This window comes from Tachyglossus aculeatus, chromosome 2 (genome assembly GCF_015852505.1).
Source record: "Tachyglossus aculeatus isolate mTacAcu1 chromosome 2, mTacAcu1.pri, whole genome shotgun sequence".
Taxonomy (NCBI): Eukaryota; Metazoa; Chordata; class Mammalia; order Monotremata; family Tachyglossidae; genus Tachyglossus; species Tachyglossus aculeatus.
In genome coordinates, this window is record NC_052067.1 from 66,111,253 (window position 1) to 66,133,586 (window position 22,334).

The following is a 22,334-nucleotide window of genomic DNA, read 5'->3' on the forward strand; positions in this document are numbered from 1 at the left end:
TGTACATATCTATTCTATTTTATTTTGTAGTATGTTTGGTTTTGTCTCCCCTTTTAGACTGTGAGCCCACTGTTGGGTAGGGACTGTCTCTATATGTTGCCAATTTGTATTTCCCAAACGCTTAGTACAGTGCTCTGCACACAGTAAGCACTCAATAAATACGATTGATGATGATGATGTTCACAATATCCTAGTAGAAAACGAGTTTGTACTGAAGATGATATTTTAAAAATTTAGAACATTTACAATATGAGAAGCCTGCATTTAGTCTGGAAAGTACTCAAATAGAAAATAAAAGGGTGAAGGCTTAGATTACATTGAGAGAAGGGTACTCAATGGACAAGATTCTTGATCAAGTTTGCAAAGGCAATCAAAAAGTATGACTATGGTCCCGTTAGAAAATTTGGCAGGTTATTAAAATCAGTTTTCAAAAGCATATATTTCAATTAAAATATAAAAATGTTCAGTTATTTTATCTCTATATTTGTGTCAGAGTTCAAAGGAAAATATGTAACATACAAAACGAACTTCTAAACTTTGACTATCCATCCTTATAATTTCAAATGAAGCTCTGCTACTTCACTCTGTTTACACCTTTGTAAGATTTTTCTTTATGACTCACACAGAAATCTCACCAAAATTAAATGTTGTTAAATCTATTTCTGAACAAAATGATGGTGCTGTTTGCGCAGGGAAAATTTAGCAGCAGTTTGAAAAAAGTAACGCGCTACATATCTATTCTAATGGTATCTTGTATGATATACTCAGACATTAGTATCCTTTGACTTAAGGCAAACAGTAAAATTCCAAAGGTGGTAGCAGCATGGGACATCTTTTTATGTGAGTGTATCTTCACAAAGTGGCTTCCTGCCTGGGCCGGGGCTCAGGACAATTGACAGTCAACAGTGTGTCCCAGTAGATGTAGCTCAATCAATCAATGGTATTTATTGAGGACTTACCATGTGCAGAGCCCTGTACTAAGCGCTTGGGAGACTACAGTACAACAGAATTAGCAGGTACGCTCCCTGTCCATAACGAGCTTACAGGATTGGAAGTCACAAGACCTGGGTTCTAGTTCCAGCTCTGCCATTTTCCTGCTGTGTGACCTGAGGCAAATCAGTTAACTTCTCTGTGCCCCCATTTTCTCTAAAATGGGGATTAAGTATTTGTTCTCCCTACCCTTTAGAATGTGAACCCCATACAGGATAAGGGTTGTGGTGGATCTGATCATCCTATATCCACCCTAGCACTTAACATAATCCTAGGCACATCATAAGTACTTAACTACCATAATTACCATTTCTTATTTCAGCAACTGCCTAGTGATGCTGGTAGTTGTGCACTATTTTCCTCTGCTGCCAATATGCTTGGGCTTTGGGAATGACTCAGAGGCTCTCCAGGAGTTATTGGAGTAGTAAAAACAACTGTGTTTATTGAGTTCTTCCTATGTGCAGAGCACCGTACTAAGTGCTTGGGAGAGTACAATGCAACAGAATTAAACATGTTCGCTGCCCATGATGAGCTTACAGACTAGAGGGAGTTTTAAAGTTTAGAGCAGAAAAGCCTGCATTGATTTTTGAAAGTTAAGGGAACTTGTAGCATCGACTCCAAAAGAAACTCCAAGGCAGACAAGTAGTATGTAGTTGGTCCATGAACCTCCATGAATATTAAGGACAGGCCTGACTTTATGTTTACATTAGACAAAGCCAGGAAAAAAATGTAAAAATAAAAATATGCAGTTATGCATTGCTCATATTTTAATAGTTTTGGTAGTGTACTTGGCATGGGGAAACTGTACAGGGAATAAAGTTTGGCTGTCATTGTTCTCAGGATTATTATCATTTTCCTATAAGTTTTGACTTTTATTTTTTGTTACACTAGAAACTGCAGACTTGTTCTGCAGTCATTGTCATAAGATAGTTAAGGTTTATCAGGCTCAAATTTATGGCCATTCTTTCATTAGCGTTTCCCTCTTCTGGGCAATTGTTACTGAAAAGGACTGGCTCACTTAGCCCAAAGTTAAGGTCCTTGAAATAGCTACATTTGCTAATCTGATCATGAATACAATTGGTTTGATTTCAGAGACATTTCAATTGTTTTCTCATCTGGGACATACTGGCTGTCCAAATTGCTGGAAAACAATAGGGTCAAAATAATGAATAGGAAGTGAAAATAGACCGTTATGGGCAGGGATTGTCTCTATTTGTTGCTGAATTGTACTTTCCAAGTGCTTAGTACAGTGCTCTGCACAAAGTAATTGCTCAATAAATACAAATGAATAAAATATATTTGCCTTAAATACTTTTCTGATATATTTATAAATGGACAGAACACATCTGTCAGTAAAATTTGTTTGTTTTTTTTTGTAATAGCCCTGAGTTTTAAAAAACAAAACAACTCACAACCCTAATACATTTTATGGTTTTTCAGTCAATCAGTGGTATTTACTGAGTACTTACTGTGGGCAGGGTACTGTACTAAGTAAGTGCTTGGGAGAAACGATACAACAGAGTTGGTAGACACATGGTCCCTGCCCACAACCAGCTTGCAATCGAGGCCAGAGAGTCTGACTAAATCAACCCAAGATCTCTGCCCCTTCTATCTCACCCCAATTCTGTACTACTTTGGTATGAAACAGAGAAGCTCTCAATTTGGGATTAGAAATTTTATAAATGAATTTATAAAAATGATTAAATTGCTTGATGAGAGAGAAAGTCAAAGATGTGCGGAGCCGTTCAGAAGGAATAGGTTTACCACAAGGGGATTTATGAAGACCATAAATTTGTAAGTATTTTCACTAAAGATGAAAGGTGAAAAACCTTTATCATAGGTAGCAGATCAAGCCTCTACATCCACAGCCTTATAACAAGACTAAGAATTGTTTCAAAACTCATTTAGTTAGCATTGTGATATGCTTTAATCTACTTTAATAGAGAATAAATCAAAATGATGTTTAATGTTACAGAATATTGCATATAAGGGAAATTAGTTTTAATTTTCCAGATGTTTTAGAATGAATCACAATTTATAACATACAAGTCTGTGGGAAAACGTCCGTAGATAGAGCTGTTTGTTTGCATCCATTTTCTCAAGGAATATTTTATGGCTATACTGTAAGGTGAGCCTGTATTACATCATCAGTGGTATTTATTGAATACTTACTGGATGCAGAGCACTGTACTAAGCGCTCAGGAGAGTACAATGCAACAGAGTTGGTAGGCACGTTCCCTAGTCTTAAATTATATGTTTAAACAACATGTTCAACAATGTCAAATAATGAATCTTTGTATTGGTTAAATACAATAGGATTTATGCAGTTAATTCCCAATGTCACCTGAGGACTTAAATGTTAGCTTGCTTGAATAATTATTAAAATTATTTTTAGTGTAGTAAATAGCAATTTCCCTTATAAATTATACACTTCAGCATTTGTTGGCAATACCAGGCTTGCTACAATTAGTCCTTAGGGTACCGATTATTAATACTGCAAAACAGAAGTATGAAGCCAAAAACATTTTTTCGAGTATGTATTTGGGAGTATACAGTATAGTCCTTGCAATTTGACTTCTAAATAATCATGCAAATGCTGTACCAAATTGTCTGCTTCACTGGGCTGCCCATAGGGAATGCAGTCTTCTCAAACTGAGTGGTAAATCATTGCCTAATTGTAATGATTTTAGCTTGGAATGATGTTTCACACTATATGATTTCTGAATCAGAGTGCCTGTTTACATTTCAGAAGCCTGTTTGAAGAAGGAGTGCCCTCGGACTAAACTAACAGGAGACTTGGTGCCCCTCTAACCTTCGGGATAATGAACTGCTGAACATTTTACATACTTGACATCTTACCACAAACTGTCCTGGCAAGCAGAAAATTTAAGCAAGTTTCAGTTTAATATGGAGAAGCCTACTGGAGTATTATTTCTTTCACAAGGGAGTGAGTGAACAGTAGAAAAAGGATTAATAGGATTATGTCTGCTGCTTTCATGAGAAGCAGTGTGACCTAGTGGAAAGAGCACGGGCCTTAGTCAGAAGGACCTGGGTTCTAATCCCAGCTCAGCTACTTGTCTGCTGTGTGACCCTGGGCAAGTCACTTAACTTCTTTGTGCGTCAGTTACCACATCCGTAAAATGGGAGTTAAGACTGAGAGCCCCATGTGAGATATGGGCTGTGTCCAAACTTGATTATCCTGTTTCTACCCCAGTGGTTAGTACAGTTCCTAGTACATTGTTAAGCACTTAAACAAGTACCCTAAAAGATTGGTAAATTACCTTAATCCATTCCATTTACAAATGCACAGTTCCTGCGGTTAGTCTTTGGGCAGAATTGATCGTAACTCCAAAAGATGGGCAATCCAGACTTATTAAAACAAGAGCTATCCTAATGTTCCTAACAAAAGTCTTAATTTTTTTTTCATCCTTTTATAGTCTTGATTGGCTGATTTTCATTCCGGTCTAGAATAATGATAGGGCCCTGCACATACAAAAGGGAATTTTGGCTTTGTCACCAAGTTCCACCTGAACAAATGTAAGTGGGTGACATTTTGCTTATGATACTTAAGCATTTATTACGTGCCAGGCATTGTACTAAGTGTTGGGGTAGATACAAGCTACTCAGGTTGGACAGAGTCTGTGTACCACATCAGGCTCACTGTCTGCATCCCCATTTTACAGATGAGGTAACTGAGGCACAGAGAAGTTAAGTGACTTGCCCAAGGTCACAGAGCAGACAAGTGGTGGATTTGGGATTAGAACCCAAGACCTCAGACTCATAGGCCCATGCTCTTTTCATTAAGGTCACATTGCTTTAAGCATAAATAGTTACTGAACTGCTTTGAAAATGAGAAATACTGTAAGCCCAAATACTCTTTTGTTTAAAAAAATTATTGTTCTTAGGGAATATAGTCTCAATTTTACCACCTTAAAACTTCATAATAGCTATCCAGGAATGAGGCAGTGTTTGCCCTCTATCAGAATGAAACACCGTGACAATAGTGACTATTTAAGGTGACTAAGGTCATATACAAATTGCAGCTTCTTTTAAGTTCTTATGCATCACTGAACTTGTTAGTATTCTTTTTCTTGGCAAAGAATCGAAACTCTTAGTCATCCCCAGTGACTACAGATGAGCTTCTTTTCTTAATCTAGAATTTTCCCATTTTGTCCCAGAATGAATAGTTCTGATTGAAAGATGACATTGACTGTGTGTCCTTCATATCAAAAGCTGTACTTTTTAATTTTAAATCTTATAGAGAAAAAAAGGTTAGTTGAGACTCCATGAAAAGTACATGAAATTTTCCACAAGTAAAACTGTTTTGCAATTAGTACTGGGTGGAGAAATTTTAAGGTCAGCTCAGTTGTTTTCACTGTCAAAACTCTTTGTTTCATTGAATTGAGGAGTTAGTCGCAAGTAACCTCAAAAATCTCCAATGGCTCCCAGTCAACCTACGCATCAAGCAAAAACTCCTCACTCTCGGCTTCAAGGCTGTCCATCACCTCGCCCCCTCTTACCTCACCTCACTTTTCTCCTTCTACAGCCCAGCCCGCACCCTCCGCTCCTCTGCCGCTAGCCTCCTCACTGTACCTCGTTCTCGCCTGTCCCACTGTTGACCCCCAGCCCATGTTCTCATCATCATCATTTAAATGATGTGCATCTAGCTTTATTTCTATTTATTCTGATGACTTGACACCTGTCCACATGTTTTGTTTTGCTGTCTGTCTCCCCCTTCTAGACTGTGAGCCCATTGTTGGGTAGGGACCATCTCTATATGTTGCCAACTTGTACTTCCCAAATGTTTAGTACAGTGCTCCGCACACAGTAAGCGCTCAATACGATTGAATGAATGAAGTAGATGCTGGGAATAAAGCATGAACTTGTCATTAATTAACAAATTTCAGCAGAGTGTATGAAGTAACATTCTCAATTTCATAGAGCTGTTTTTCCACAGAAAGGTCAAAGATTTGGCTATGTACTATCATTTTGCTGTTTCCTTCAGTAGTCTGCCAGGCATTTGACAACATTTGGATCACTCTGTAGCTGCCTCAGGTGGAAATATATGTGTTGGTGGGTGTGTTTGTGTATGTGTTGGGGGGGAAGGGGTGACGCAAGGCTTTTGTACCAATGATTCACTCTTTCTCTACACGATTTCCTGTCTGCTATAGCAGGGCTAAAATCCTGACTTATTTTGGCCATTGGATGACCAATTGTAGGAAACCAAGATCAGTGCATAGACCTAATGCTGAATGGCACAGTATGAGTATTGGGGGTTAGAGGTAGTAGAAACAAAAGCATGTTCATTAATAATGATGGTATTTGTTAAGTGCTTACTTTGTTTCAATCACTGTTCTAAGTACTGGGTTAGATGCAAGCTAATTTGGTTGGACACAGGTCCTGTCCTGCATGGGGCTCACAGTCTTAATCTGCATATTACAGATGAAGTAACAGACACAAAGAAGTCAAATGACTTGATCAAGGTCACACGGCAGGCAAGCGGTGGAGCCGGAATTAAAACCCATGTCCTTCTGAATCCCAGTCCTATGCTCTATCCCTGCCGACTACATTGTGTTTCTTAAGAGAAGCAGCGTGGCTCAGTGGAAAGAGCACGGGCTTGGGAGCCAGAGGTCATGGGTTCTAATCCCAACTCTGCCACCTGTCAGTTGAGTGACTTTGGGCAAGTCACTTAACTTCTCTGGGCCTGTTACCTCATCTGTAAAATGGGGATGAAGACTGTGAGCCCCATGTGGGACAACCTGATCACCTTGTAAACCCCCCAGCACTTAGAACAGTTCTTCGCACATAGTAAGCACTTAACAAATGCCATCATCATCATCATCATCATCAATCGTATTTATTGAGCGCTTACTATGTGCAGAGCACTGTACTAAGCGCTTGGGAAGTACAAATTGGCAACATATAGAGACAGTCCCTACCCAACAGTGGGCTCACAGTCTAAAAGGGGGAGACAGAGAACAAAACCAAACATACTAACAAAATAAAATAAATAGAATAGATATGTACAAATAAAATAAATAAATAAATAGAGTAATAAATATGTGCAAACATATATACATATATACAGGTGCTGTGGGGAAGGGAAGGAGGCAAGATGGGGGGATGGAGAGGGGGACGAGGGGGAGAGGAAGGAAGGGGCTCAGTCTGGGAAGGCCTCCTGAAGGAGGTGAGCTCTCAGCAGGGCCTTGAAGGGAGGAAGAGAGCTAACTTGGCGGATGGGCAGAGGGAGGGCATTCCAGGCCCGGGGGAGGACGTGGGCCGGGGGTCGATGGCGGGACAGGCGAGAGTGAGGTATGGTGAGGGGATCAGCGGTGGAGGAGCAGAGGGTGCGGACTGGGCTGTAGAAGGAGAGAAGGGAGGTGAGGTAGGAGGGGGCGAGGTGATGGAGAGCCTTGAAGCCCAGGGTGAGGAGTTTCTGCCTGATGCGCAGATTGATTGGTAGCCACTGGAGATTTTTGAGGAGGGGAGTGATATGCCCAGAGCGTTTCTGGACAAAGATAATCTGGGCAGCAGCATGAAGTGTGGATTGAAGTGGAGAGAGACACGAGAATGGGAGATCAGAGAGAAGGCTGATGCAGTAGTCCAGACGGGATAGGATGAGAGCTTGAATGAGCAGGGTAGCGGTTGGGATGGAGAGGAAAGGGCGGATCTTGTCAATGTTGTGGAGCTGAGACCGGCAGGTTTTGGTGACGGCTTGGATGTGAGGGGTGAATGAGAGAGCGGAGTCGAGGATGACACCAAGGTTGCGGGCTTGTGAGACGGGAAGGATGGTAGTGCCGTCAACAGAGATGGGAAAGTCAGGGAGAGGGCAAGGTTTGGGAGGGAAGACAAGGAGTTCAGTCTTCCACATGTTGAGCTTTAGGTGGCGGGCAGACATCCAAATGGAGATGTCCTGAAGGCAGGAGGAGATGCGAGCCTGGAGAGAGGGGGAGAGAGCAGGGGCAGAGATGTAGATCTGGGTGTCATCAGCGTAGAGATGATAGTTGAAGCCGTGGGAGCGAATGAGGTCACCAAGGGAGTGTATGTAGATCGAGAACAGACCGTTATCACTAGGCCAAGCTGCTTTAATATTAATCCAGGTGTGAATATAGGGAAATGGGCAACTTTGACAACCCACTCTCTGCCCCAAGTGGGTGAACAGGAAGCCGGGAAGCCTGTGAAAAGTGTTCTCTGCCAAAGTCCTTGTGGGGTTCAAAAACCTTGCCATGACCAATTTGCCTGTGAACTACTCTAGACCAAGACAAGCTGGCCAGTCTCTTGCAAATCTCACACTTGGTCCATGGCTCTGCACACTGTACTCAGTATCAAAGACTTATTACACAGGTAGCTGCCCTGAGGGTAATGAGTTAGAGGCGTGCAGTACCAAAGTTGGTATTCCTTCCCTCCCCTTCATCATCTTTGGGAAGCTCCTTTGCTATCAACCCAATTCCTCCTCTTCCATCCCTCTTCTGGCTTTACAGTTCATATGTTAAGCCATTTTCTGGGTCCAGTTGAGGTCACCTTTTGCGGATGAAACCAAGGGTGACCTCTGGTCCTAATTTTTCCACTGCATTTGTCCTTGGGTTCATAGCTGTTTCAACTTAATCTTGTGCCTACCCCTCCGCACATACTTCTACAGTCTCCCATCCTAGCCTAGTTTCCTTATCTGGTTTTGCTGTAGCTGTTCTCATAAACTGGTCACTCCCTGTTCTTCATGGTCTCTGCATCTCCTGCAGCCCAACCAAATGGGGGGTGGGGTGGAGGGAGAAAGATTGACCAGTGCCTCCTGCACTTTATTCAAGGGCAGAACATTGTATGGGGAAGGACTTGGGGTGGAAAATGATTCCCAGACTAATGTTGAGACCTGGCAGCATCACCTCTCTATTCCCCCTCATGTGTACCTGCTTTTGTGCATTATAGATTGTGGAGGTGTTGAGCGATGTGACAATTCGGGGTTCTGATATTATCCTGGTCTACCAGGGGACTTAGCTATTGATGCTGCCCCCAAGCTATAGATGCCTTTGGGGAAAATCAGAAAGATCCAGTTTAGTTGCTGGCCTTATTGCCCTGGGACTTGTCTGCAGGCTGGGGCAGCCACTTCCAAGTAGGGCAGCAAGGTGTCTAGTTTTAGAGCAGATAATCTGGTTTTAGCTGGCCGTGTGGTTCCAATTTGATACCCAGTGCTGTTATTTCTATGTCATTTATTTTCAGTGCTGAACTATCTCTGATGTGGCTTCTGCCTCCAAGTTGTGTGACTCAGACATCCGGGTTTTGTAGGGAAAGTGAAAGGGTCTTGAACAAGTGAGGGGCCCAGGGGTTCCCCAGAGGAATATTCAGAGGTTGCATGACATGTTGATTTTGACATACCCATGTTGCATCAGTGGTATTTATTGAGCCTTGTTGTGTGCAGAGCACTGTAATAAGCACCTGGGAGTGTACAATACAATAGACTTGCTAGACACATTCCCTGGCTACAGTGAGCTTACAGTCTAGAGGGGAAGGCAGTTAATAACTATTGATGAGAAGCAGCATGTCCTAGTGGATAGAGCATGAGCCTGAGAGTCAGAAGGACCTGGCTTCTAATCCTGACTCTGCCATGTGACTGCTGTGTGACCTTGGGCAAGTCACTTAACTTCTCTATGCCTGTTACCTCATCTATAAAATGGGGATTAAGACCGTCAGCTGCATGTGGGACAGGGACTGTTTCCAACCTGAATAGATTGTATCTACCCCAGCGCTTAGAATAGTGCTTGTCAAATACCATTATTATTAGTAGTATAACTTTTTAATATGCAGATAGGAACAGAAGTGCTATTGGATTGATGTTGGGGTTAATATCAAATGCCCATACACCACAGGTACAAGTGCAATAATGTGTGATGTCACATGAATCTCCTTATATTAGGGAGAGCCGTCACTGGCCACCAAATATGTCCAAAGTCTGGTGGTTGGGACTACTTGGCTGTTTGGGCATCCATTCTAGAGGCAACGGGAGAATAAAACCCTCCTCCCAGCTGGAGCAGTGCTCTATAGCATTAAAATTTGAGCAGTACACTGCAAAATCATTCAACAGCCACAGTTTCCTTAATTGGTATGTAGTTGGTAAAAACCACAATTGTGGTATTTTAATTGCTTGCAATATGCCAAGCACTGTACTAAGTGCTGAGGTAGATACAAGCTAATCAGGGCAGACACAATCCCTGTTCTACATGGGACACACAGCTTGGTGGTAAAGCATATGCTTTGCATGTTTGAGGCCCCTGGTTTGATTCCTGGTATCTTCGGTTTGTGTTTTCCTGCTGACTGTACACTCATTGTGGGCTTATAACTCTGTTCACTCATTCATTCATTCAGTCGTACTTTTAAACACTTACTAGTGTGCCGAGCAGTGTACTAAGTGCTTGGGAAAGTATAATACAACAGTAAACAGTGACATCCCCTGCCCACACTGAGCCCACAGTCGAGAGAGGGGGAAACAGACATCAATGCAAATAAATAAAATTGCTGATATATACATAAGTGCTAGCGGCTGATTGGGCAGGGGAAGAGCAAAGGGAGCAATGCAGAAGGGAGTGGGAGATGAAAAAAAGTGGATCCTAGTCTGGAAAGGCCTCTTAGGAGAGGAGATGTACCTTCAATAAGGCTTTGAAGTGGGGGAGAGTAATTGTCTTTTAAATTTGAGGAGGAAGGGTGTTTCAGGCCCGAGGCAGAATGTGTGCTTGGAGTCCACTATGAGACAGGTGAGATTGGAGCACAGTGAGAAGGTTAGCACTAGAGGAGCAAAGTATGTGGGCTGGGTTGTAGAAGGAGAGAAGTGAGGTGAGGTAGGAGGGTGCAAGATGATGGAGTGATTTAAAGCCAGTGGTGAGGAGTTTTTGTTATATTGTACTCTCTATTGTACTCTCCCAAGTACTTAGTATAGTACACTGCAAACAGTAAGTGCTCAGTAAATAATTACTGATTGAGGGACGGAGGACAAAAATCTTATCTTCATTTCACAGATGGGGAAACTGAGGCACAGAGAGGTTAAATGACTTAGGCTCACAGAGCAAGCAAATAGCAGAAGAGGATTAGAACCCAGGTCCTGTGATTTTCAGGTCTCTGATCTTTCCACTAGACCATGCTCTGTTTACAAGTACTTTGGTTCATTTACTGGGGCCACCAGTGACTCAGTGGAGCCTTGATCCTACAGAAATAGGGTCAACATCAATCGCATAGCACTTATGTTCATATCTGCATATTAACAACACTTATACTACTTCTAATAATGGTATTTGCCTAGCACTGTTCTAAGCACTGTTCTAAGCACAGGCTAATCAGGTTGGACACAGTCCCTGTCCCGCATGGAGCTGATAGTCTTAATCCCCATTTTATAGATGAGGTAACTGACGCATAGAGAAGTTTTAGGCATGAACTAATTTGCTAAGGTCACTTTAAATGTTGCGGGACCAAGTGGACAGACACACTTTCTGTCCTGCCTTTCATATCGAAATGAAAACGCTCCTGGTCCTAGGACCAATCTGTTACAGACGTTCTTATGTTTACCTGATGTTTATTCTGATATTTATCTGCGCTCTGCTTCTAAACCCTGGGACTGGGAGCTATAGAGAGATTTAGCTGGGACAGTCCCAAATATATTTGTATGATAGGCCATCTTGAGGAAAAAAATCCAAAGCAAAGGTGCCAACTTGTTATTGTGACTGTGGTACTAAAAAGCAGGTTCTAGTGGTGGTGGGAAATAGGACATCAAAGAGCCATCCAAGCCAGAGAGCTTCTATTTGAGGCATTTTCAAAGCTGATTGGAAACTCTCAGGTCTTGTTAGAGTCCTGAGATTAATGAGGCTTGGAGGTAGCTGAAAGAGCAGTGGAGGATGTTCCCGCCATGGAGCTGGAACTGCTGCCCGCAGTTCCAGAATGGCACTGTCCCAGCTACTTGGTACCCACCTCCTGCTGCCCCTGTTCACTATGAATTCTGGTGCTCCCAGATCCAGACTGGAGCATGATCCATACTTGGCAAACTAGGATTTGTTGTTTGGATATTCCAGAAGGCTGGGTGAACTTTAATTCCAAGCTTTCTCCTTTGTTTCTCATTCACTTGGTCACCGGAGAAATAGCATGGCCTAGTGGATGGAGCACGGGCCTGGGGGAGTCAGAAGGACATGGGATTAGGGCTCAATAAAAACGATTGATTTTAATCCTGGCTCCACCACTTATCTACTGTGCGACTTGGTACCCACCTCCTGCTGCCCCTGTTCACTATGAATTCTGGTGCTCCCAGATCCAGACTGGAGCATGATCCATACATGGCAAACTAGGATTTGTTGTTTGGGTATTCCAGAAGGCTGGGTGAACTTTAATTCCAAGCTTTCTCCTTTGTTTCTCATTCACTTGGTCACCAGAGAAATAGCGTGGCCTAGTGGATGGAGCACGGGCCTGGGGGAGTCAGAAGGACCTGGGATTAGTGCCCAATAATTGATTTTAATCCTGGCTCCACCATTTACCTACTGTATGACTTTAGGCAAGTAAGTTAACTTTTCTGTGCCTGTTACCTCAACTATAAAATGGGGATTAAGACTGCGAGCCCCATGTGGGACTTGGATTGAGTTCAAACGGATTAACTTGTATTTACCCAGCTGTTAGTACAGTGCCTGGCACATAGTAGGCATTTAACAAAAAACAAAACAAAAAAAGACCAAAACAATCAGTGATACTTATTGAGCACTTACTGCATGCAAACCACTGTGCTAAGCACTTGAGAGAGTAAAATACAATGAAGTTGGGAGACATGTTCCCTGCCCACAAGTGAAGAAAGTGTGCACAAGGTAAGGATGTCCAGATGTTCCAGGTTTTAGCTGAAATAGATCACTCATAGGTGATCTAAGGCTGTCAGTAAACTATTTGAGATGAGATTGCTGGGGTAGAATAATCCCCCATATTTGGAAAATTGAAAATGCGATAGGAATGAATTTCTATTCTACTACTTTTTTCTGACCAAGGGGGGACATAAGACTAATTTTTACCGTTTCTAATTTGGGCCATAGTTTAAGAATGAAATTTTTTGAAGTTTTAAAACTTCATCCACTCTGTATCCCTGCAGTGCTTCTAGAATATCATAGATCAGGGCATCAGTTAAAGATGCTATAGTATATAGAGTAGGATGCATAGATAGCCAAACTTTCAGCTGGCAGGAAAAGAGGATCCCCTAAGGACATCATGGATAGGTGAACTTGACAGAGCTCATGCTGGGAAAATATCTTATAAACCCACCCCACCACTGGGTGTATGTCTGACAGATTTTTTTTATTTTTTTACTCTCACTGAAGCAGTGGTATTTATTGAGCACAGACTGTGTGGAGAGAACTGTACTAAGCCTTGTGAGACATAATCTATGCCACCTAGGAGCTTACAGTGCAGTTCGGGGACAGTATTAAAATAAATAACATGTAGGAGAAGCAAATGAGTATAAGGACTTGTGCATAGGGAAGTAATGTGATCTTTCTTAGAACTTGAGAAACAATGTTGCTTAGTGGATAGAGCATGGGCCTGGGAGTGACATGTCAGCTATTTCTGTTGTATCGTGCTCACCCAAGCGTTTAGTAGAGTGTTCTGTACTTAGCTCTCAATAAATACTGTTGATTTATTGATTGATTGATTAACCTGGCTTCTAATCCCAGCTCTGCCACTTGTCTGCTGTGTGATCTTGGGCAAGTCACTTAACTTCTTTGTGCCTCGTTTGTAAAATGGGGATGAAGCCCCATGTGGGACATGGACTGTGTACAACCTGATTAGCTGGTATCTACCACAACATTTAGTACGTCTGGCAAATAGTATGTGCTTAAATACCATTAAAAAGAAGAGGCCACATTTGGCCAGTCACCTTTGCCTCTTTCTTCTTCTCTTATTCCTCTTCCTTCCCCCATCTCTCTTCAGCTTTCTCTTCCTGGTGTGTCTCCTCTTCATCCTGCTTCTTCAGCCTGTAGGTCTTGACTGCTGACTCTTGCTCAGCAACGGTAAACTCAGTTGTGGCTGCAGTCATCGCTGCTCCTCCTAAAGATAATCAGGACCCTACACTTAATTACTCAGTTGATAGCATTGATTTAGTGCTTACTCTCTGCACAGCACTGTACTGAGTGCTTGGGAGAGAACAATGGAGTGAGTAGACACCATCCTTGCTCTCAAGGAGCTTGGAATCTAGTGGGGGAGACACACATTAAAATAAATTACAGGGAGGAAGAGCCTTAGCGTATAGAGAGAAATAGAGTGTAACTTTTGAGTTAAAGAACAGGCTGTGTGAAGCCCACTTCAGAGCAACAGCTCTGGCCCTTCACATCCTGTTATCTTTCCTTGCCTCTACCCTCTTCTAGCTACCCCTTTTCTACCCAGGTTCCCCGCTGCCCTGTGTGTCCACTGCACCATGGTGCGCAGGGGAAGGGCAAGAGAAAACTGTCACAAAATGTATCCCAATCAAAATGTACTGCTGTGACCCTGTTGGCTCAAGCCTAAGTCTGCCAGGGGTAATTAATAAATACCTCGAAGTCTTTTAGTAACTGTAATTCCATAAGCCCAAGTGTTTTCCTAATTCATGACATTGGCAGCCCTTGAAATCACATTTATATCCTTTTGTTTTCAAACCTTCAGCAGCGGTTCCACTCCAGTTCCCGTACCCAGCCAATCATTACCTATTGTCATGACTTTCAGTGCCAGTACAATTAAGACCTGTAGGTTAGATGCAAGATAGGTGCGTTTCTAGGAGAGCTCTTGCTTGAAAAAAAAATACCTAAAAACCTGGAGGTTTTTTTAATTGATGAATCAAAAGTATTTTTGGTGACAATAAAATCATTCCAATTTTAGAGGGCTTTTTCTTACAAAAGGTAGAAGAATTTTCAATTTCTACAATCATATCTACTCTTAGGGTAGCATTGTCCTTATTTAAATAGAAACGGCTCCAAAGGCAGGTCAACCCAGGATAAACTTTTATAATACTGACAAATGTAGATTTGCATTAACTGGTCATGGATATCAAACTTCCTGGTCATGGAAGTCCATAGCCATTTCAACATTCACATATTCATCTGTTTTGCGATGTATTTTCTTGTGGCTTCAGTTTCTCTCATTCTTAGCTATACTGTTTTCATCAATTTGCCTATTCTTTCTTCCTGTAGATAGCAAGGACCTTAAGCACATGGATAACATCATTTAAGCCTCCTAAATACGATCGATTGATTGATTTTTGTACGTAGCCCAAGTGCTTAATTAGGTGTTCAGTAAGTACTCTGGATATGTTGGCGCATAAAATGTTATCCTCTAGATAGTAATCTCATTGTGGGTAGGGATCATTCCTACCAACTTTGTTACATTGTACTCTCCCAAGCGCTTAGGAGCACACAGTAAGTGCTCAATAAATACAATTGATTGATCCTGTTTCCTATTATTTTTTCATTTTCAAATGGAGGAATTATTTTTAGCATTAAGTGGGTGACTATTTCTTATGAGAATTCAGAGTATTTTCAGATCGCTTTTAATGCATTGATCTAAGCAAAGTTGTTGAAGACACTGTGCTTAGGACAGTGCCCTGCACACAGTGAGTGCTTAATAAATACCACTGATTCTGCAACCCAGCCAAAATTCACACATCATGATGGGGCAGCATTAGAAACTATCATCAGTGCTCACTCAATCTATCATTCTTATAGCTATCAAGACTTGAAAGCAATCCCAGGGCAAGCCCAAAGGAAGTTCGATTTCTTGGATCTTGCTTCCTTGTCAGCTGGTTAGAGAGATCTTGTCAGCTAATGGAGGAGCCTAAATCTAGACTGACAAGGACTCAAGGAACTAACTAGGGGTAGACCTATTTTCCTTTATTTTAAGCCTATTTTATGGACTGTAAATACAGGCAAATAAGTTTTAATATTAAAATTTAGGTTGAGTTAAACATTGCATAAGGTTCTAGGGCTGGTATCTAAATCAGAAAGTGAAACGTGCCAGCTGAACGAAATGTTTGACCACATTGTTATTCTACTTGCAGAAAGACATGTTTGGGCATGTTTGTTATTCATAAGGCTTCAACTTGTTCCTGTTGGCAAATGATGAAATATCCCTTTCCCAGATTTAAGGGTCACACTGACACAATTATGAATCGTCTTGTGGAATTGACTGTCATTAAATTTGTATTGATAAAGTTGTTAGATATTTTACAAACTAAGAGATGTAGTTCAATTATTAACCAATAAGAGGCACACACACAGAGAGAAAGCACAGAGGTTGACTTTTTGTATTTAAAAGTGGCACCATAGATAATTTCATCATATCCATGCTCATTGGTGTGGATGAAAAGAATACACCAGCAGATATTATTTTTCCTTCAAGTGTATTTGTTTTTCCTTTTTCCTCTCTTCAAGAAGCAGTGTGGTCTAGTGGATAGAGCATGGGCCTAAGAATCAGAAGGACCTGGTTTCTAATGCCAGCTCTGGCACTTGGCTGCTGTGTGATCTTGGGCAAGTCACTTAACTTCTCTTAAATTACCTCATCTACGGAATGGGGATTAAGACTGAGAGCCTCTTGTGGATCATAGATTGTGTTCAGACTGATAATCTTGTATCTACCCAGCGCTTAGTACAGTGTACTTAGTACATAGTAAGTGCTGAACAGATGCCATTTTTAAAAAAGTGTACTTGTTTATTTTACTTTCCAACAGAGCACATTGTGCTGCCTATTGGAAAGACCATGGAACTGATGGGCAGAAGACCAGGTTCTAATCCTGGCTCTGTCCCTTTTCTACTGTGTGATTATAGACAAGTCATTTTATTTCTCTGTGCCTCAGCTTCCTCACCTGTAAAAGTGTAATCAATACCTGCTGTCCTCATAGGCTGTGCGCCCCATGTGGATCAAGGATTATGTCCTATCTGATGAGCTTGTGCTAGGGCAAGCTCTCAGTCAGTCAGTAAATTTAATTTTTTGAGTGTCTGCTCTGTATAGAGCACTGCTTTAAGTGTTTGGGAGAATACAAGAGAAGCAAATGACATCATCCCTACCCTCAAGGAGCTTACAGTATAATGGGTAATTGGGTGTGCTTATTATGTGCTTATTATTTAATGAGCTTTAACCTCCTTATTCTTATTTTGGTTATTTCTGATCTCTTTTTTTGTGCATTGAGGGAAGACTGGGATATAGCAAATCTGGGAAGGGGAAGGGAGTGTAGTTCTATTCTCCATGGCCTGTCCATAGATGCTACACAGTATTTTTGAATCAGTTGTGTACAGATCATCGCAGGTGAGACAGGACGCTCACTTGTAACATACTGGTAGCAATAGTGCTGTCAGCACAGCAGCCACTGGAAATCAATCACTCAGTGTTATTTACTGAGTGCTTACTGTGTGCAGGGCATTGGACTAATCACTTGGGAGGGTACAATATAACAGACACATTCCTATCCCACAGCAAGTTTACAGTCTAGTTACATCCTTATTAACATAGTCCTTGTAGTGTGTTGGGGGCCACATCTCCTAGAGCACAGGCTTGGGAGTCAGAGGTTGTGGGTTCTAATTCCAGCTCCGCAACTTGTCTGCTATGTGACTTTGGGTAGGTCACTTAACTTCTCTGTGCCTCAGTTACCTCATCTGTAAAATGTCCCTCGTGGGACAACCTGATTGCCTTGTACCTACCCCAGAGTTTAGAACAGTGCTTGGCACATAGTAAGCGCTTAACAAATACCATCATCATCATCAACCCCAGACCCTATTGGGTGGAGGTGGGGAGGGTTGGAGTTCCCTAGGTCTGCCAGGAATTTAGGGCATCTGCTCAGCACTGGACCGGAGCAGGCCAGCAGAGGCTAAGCGCTGGGCTGAGCTCTCAGGAATCACAAGTGGAGACTATGTCTCTAAATTGCATATTCTTTTTTCCAATAATATGCGAACTCAAGATTAGCGACTCACCATCGGTTTTTTTTCGTTAGATTGTTCTTCATTTTAGTTGGAGGGAAAAAAGGATGTGCAGAATTAAACACATGGATTCAAATGAAATCAATCGATCATTAGTATTAGGCACTTACCTGTGTGCAGAGCCCCATTCTATATACGTCAATCAATCAATCGTATTTATTGAGCGCTTACTGTATGCAGAGCACTGTACTAAGTGCTTGGGAAGTACAAGTCGGCAACACATAGAGACAGTCCCTACCCAACAGCAGGCTCACAGTCTGTCAGTCAGTGATATTTATGGAGTGCTTTCTGTGTGTAGAGCAATGTACTAAGCACTTGGGAGAGTATAACAGAGTTGGTAGACACGTTCCCTGCCCACAAGGAGCTTACAGTCTAGAGGAGGAGAAAGACATTAATATAAGTAAATTACAGATATGTACATAAGTACTGTCGGGGTGAATATCAAGTGCTTAAAGGGCAGAGATCTAAGTGCAGAGGCGAGGTTGAAGATTTAAAATAGACCTCCAGTGGTACAATGAAACAGACTTCCAAGTATTCCCAGATAATTATTAGTTTGTTGTTAACCATCTGTCTGATGACCTATTAAACCACTGAGCTATTCAATGCTGAAGTCTTGCCACAGACGTTCACAGTAAGAAGCCTTGTCTCAAGGGAAGTAAGAGAGTTGTGGGCCCAGAGCACTAGCCTATTCATTTCATTCAATCATATTTATTAAGCACTTACTGTGTGCAGAACACTGTACTAAGCGCTTAGGAGAGTACAGTACAATAGTAAGCAGACACATTCCCTGCCCACAAAAGTGTGGGTGTGTAGCATATGGCAAGAAAGTGAGCTTTCTCCTAGGTGCCACCCCTGAGGAACCAGAATCTTCAGAGGATTTTGGTCATGGGCATTTCAGTAGTGGGAAAATTAAAACATCTTCATCAATCAATCAATCAATCATATTTATTAATCCAAGCACTGTGTTAAGCATTTGGGACATTACAACAGAGTTGGTAGACAGGTTTCCTGCCCACAGTGAGCTCAAGGGGGTCTCTATAGTAGAGGAGAAGCTACATCTTAAACATTCATTCAATAACCAACCACACACATGCATCTGTGAGCCATATGTGGGACGGAGACTGTGTCCAAAGTCATTAGCTTGTATCTACACCAGGACTTACTACAGTGTCTGGCACATAGTAAGCGTTTAACAAATACCATTAAAAAAACCCCTTTCCTCCTCCACCCAGCTCTCCATTTTTGCTCTTCCTTCCAGATGCTCTTTTTCGTAGGAGCCCTGTTCAAGAGTATGGATTTAATATGTTTCCCAGGAAATGGATGGGGTAATTGTGTCATTTTATCAACTGAGGCGATAATATCCCCTGCACTGACATTTTGAAGACTTTGTCATGCACTTATCTGCATTAAATGGGGGAGATACTTACTGTTGTTTTTTCTAAATAATGCAGAAGTCCCACAAGGGGCAATATATTCAGCTGGATGGTGGTGTAAAAAGAACTCTCCCTGTTAGGTCATTCTTTCATTAAAAGTTATCTAAGAACTAATAAGGAATTAGAAGTGCAATAGATATTTTCCTGACAAGTAATATGCTTTCATTGGTTAGGTCAAGCCAGGAATGTGTTTGGGGTGAGATCAGCAGGATCTGGCATTTACATGATTTACATGCTGTTTCAGCTCTCTCCTCTTTGCTTGTAGTAGCATGAATGAAATCAATCAATCATACTTATAAGTGCTTACTGTGTGCAGAGCACTGTACTAAGTGTTTGGGAGAGTACAGTATAAAGGAGTTGATAGGCACATTCTCTGCCCACTCTGAATGTAAGTCTAGAGAAATGAAATTATGCTAGTAGTTGTGAGTAAATAAAGGGTTTGTCCACCCTCATCAGTGTGTATTGCCTATCTTTTCTGCAGTTCTTTAATAATAAAAATATAGGCATATATCACATCCCTTCCTATTAGGGAATGCCCAGTTTAGTTTGTGGTCATATAGCGGGAACCTGAGTGGTACTTAATCTACTATAAAGTATTACTTTGGTGTAGGACAGCCCTGTGTATGTTTTTCTGATTCCTGAATGTTCTGTAATTTTGAATCCCTACCTAGAACCAAAAAGAAGACTCAATGTCAGTGCTTATTTAAATGGACTGTAAATCTTTCCTTATTTTGTTCCATGTTTTTCATATAATTAAGATGAAAAAGTGCAGTAAGGATTTTTCCGTACTAAAAAATTAGCCTTCCTATCAAAATGAGGTAAGCTGAAAGGCATTGTTTTCTAACACAGTGGGAGAGAGAGACTCCGACAGGATGAGCTGTTTGGATCTCAGCAGCTGGAGAAGGGCATTAGAACACCTTATTTTATCACCAGTTTCTTAAAGGTTTTTTTAAGGGTATTTAAGTGCTTACTATGTGCCAGGTACTGTACTAAATTCTGGGGCAGTTAGCTAATTGTATCTGCCCATATGTCCCACATGGGACTCACAGTCTTCATCTCCATTTTACAGATGAGGTAACTGAGGCCCAGAGAAGTAAAAGTGACTTGCCCAAAGTCACACAGCAGACAAGTGGCAGAGCCAGGATTAGAACCCAGGTTGTTCTGACTCCCAGGACTCTGTTCCATCCACTAGGTCAAACTGCTTCTTATTTCTGAGTACGCTACTCAGAGTGATTTTGAGTAAGGGCAGTCATCTGTTTCGTGAGACAGCCGGGGGAAAAACAGAAACAGCCATGAAATACATAAACTAGTGCTCCAGTCTCCCGGGCAGACTAGAGCCTGAAAATAACTGGAGATCAGAGCAGGGTGTATGCAGGGAAGGGTGGTTGTTTCAAGGGCAGCGTGGGGTTGCCAGACAGGCACTTTTACCTCTGTCTCCCACTCTTGACTGTAAGCTCACTGAGGGCAGGCAACGTGTCTGCCTTACTGTATTGTACTCGCCCAAGTGTTTGTAATACAGTGCTCTGCACACACAGTAAGCACTCAATAAATATGGTTGATTGCATAGTTACTATGTTCTAAGCAGTGCACTAAGCATGGGATAGATGCAAGCCATTCAGGTGGAACAGAGTTCCTGTCACACGTGGGGCTCATAGTCTGAACAGGAGGGATTAGCATTTTACTGATGAGGAAAATGAGGCTCAGAGAAACTAAGTGACTCGTCCACGGTCACACAGCAGACAAGTGGTGGAGCCCGGTTAGTGCCTAGGTCCCCTGACTCTCAGGCTTGTGCTCTCTCGGCTTCAAGGCTGTCCATCACCTTGCCCCCTCCTACCTCACCTCCCTTCTCTCCTTCTACTGCCCAGCCTGCACCGTCCGCTCCTCTGCTGCTAATCTCCTCACCGTGCCTCATTCTCACCTGTCCCGCCGTCGACCCCCGGCCCACGTCATCCCCCGGGCCTGGAATGCCCTCTCTCTGCCCATCTGCCAAGCTAGCTCTCTTCCTCCCTTCAAAGCCCTACTGAAAGCTCACCTCCTCCAGGAGGCCTTCCCAGACTGAGCCCCTTCCTTCCTCTCCCCCTCGTCCCCCTCTCTATCCCCCGTCTTACCTCCTTCCCTTCCCCACAGCAGCTGTATATATGTATATATGTTTGTTCATATTTATTACTCTATTTATTTTACTTTTACATATCTATTCTATTTATTTTATTTTTTTACTATGTTTGCTTTTGTTCTCTGTCTCCCCCTTCTAGACTGTGAGCCCACTGTTGGGTAGGGACTGTCTCTATATGTTGCCAACTTGTACTTCCCAAGCACTTAGTACAGTGCTCTGCACACAGTAATCACTCAATAAATACGATTGAGTCTACTGGGCCATGCTATTGGTTCTAGCTGTAATTGGTTAATATGACCAGCGCTTTGCACCCCTGCTCATCTGTTCAATCGCTGAACTCTTTGTCCAGCAGGAACATGATGGACAGAGATAAGAGAGTGTGAATAGTGTTGTGCAAAACACTAGTGCTGTAGTCAATTACTTTGGGCAGATTCTCAATCCTAAAGTCCCAGGGCTGAGGCACATCCATTGTTTCTGACAATAGCCACTGTCTGTTGGAGTCAAATGATTGAGACTGAGAACATTCTAATTTTAGATCAAAGGTAACTGAGATTGAACATTTCCTCAGGACAGCAATTTAATTTTTCTCCTGTTTGGAATTAATTGGTGGTCAGGGTAGCGACATACAGAGAATTATTGAGAAGTCTGTTTAGCTTGCATTTTACGTAAGGGACCTGAATAATTAAAGAGGACCATTGTTCACATGCTCTCATAGAGAAGGTAGAAAAAGTTTTGGAATTTTTTGTTTAGACTCTTTGGCAGTATTCCACATTTGTTAGTCAAAGGGTTTCTGAAACTGGGGAAGGCAATGGAGGCTGCTGTTATTCTCAGCATTTTTCTTGCAGTAGGGGAGCAGTGAAG

General features: G+C 42.1%; 1 protein-coding gene across 1 annotated transcript in view; it reads left to right on the plus strand.

The window, feature by feature from the left end:
• Nucleotides 1–22,334, plus strand: part of SYNE1 (spectrin repeat containing nuclear envelope protein 1) — a 503,300-nt gene that overhangs the window by 33,267 nt on the left and 447,699 nt on the right. The gene's annotated exons all lie outside the window — the stretch shown is intronic.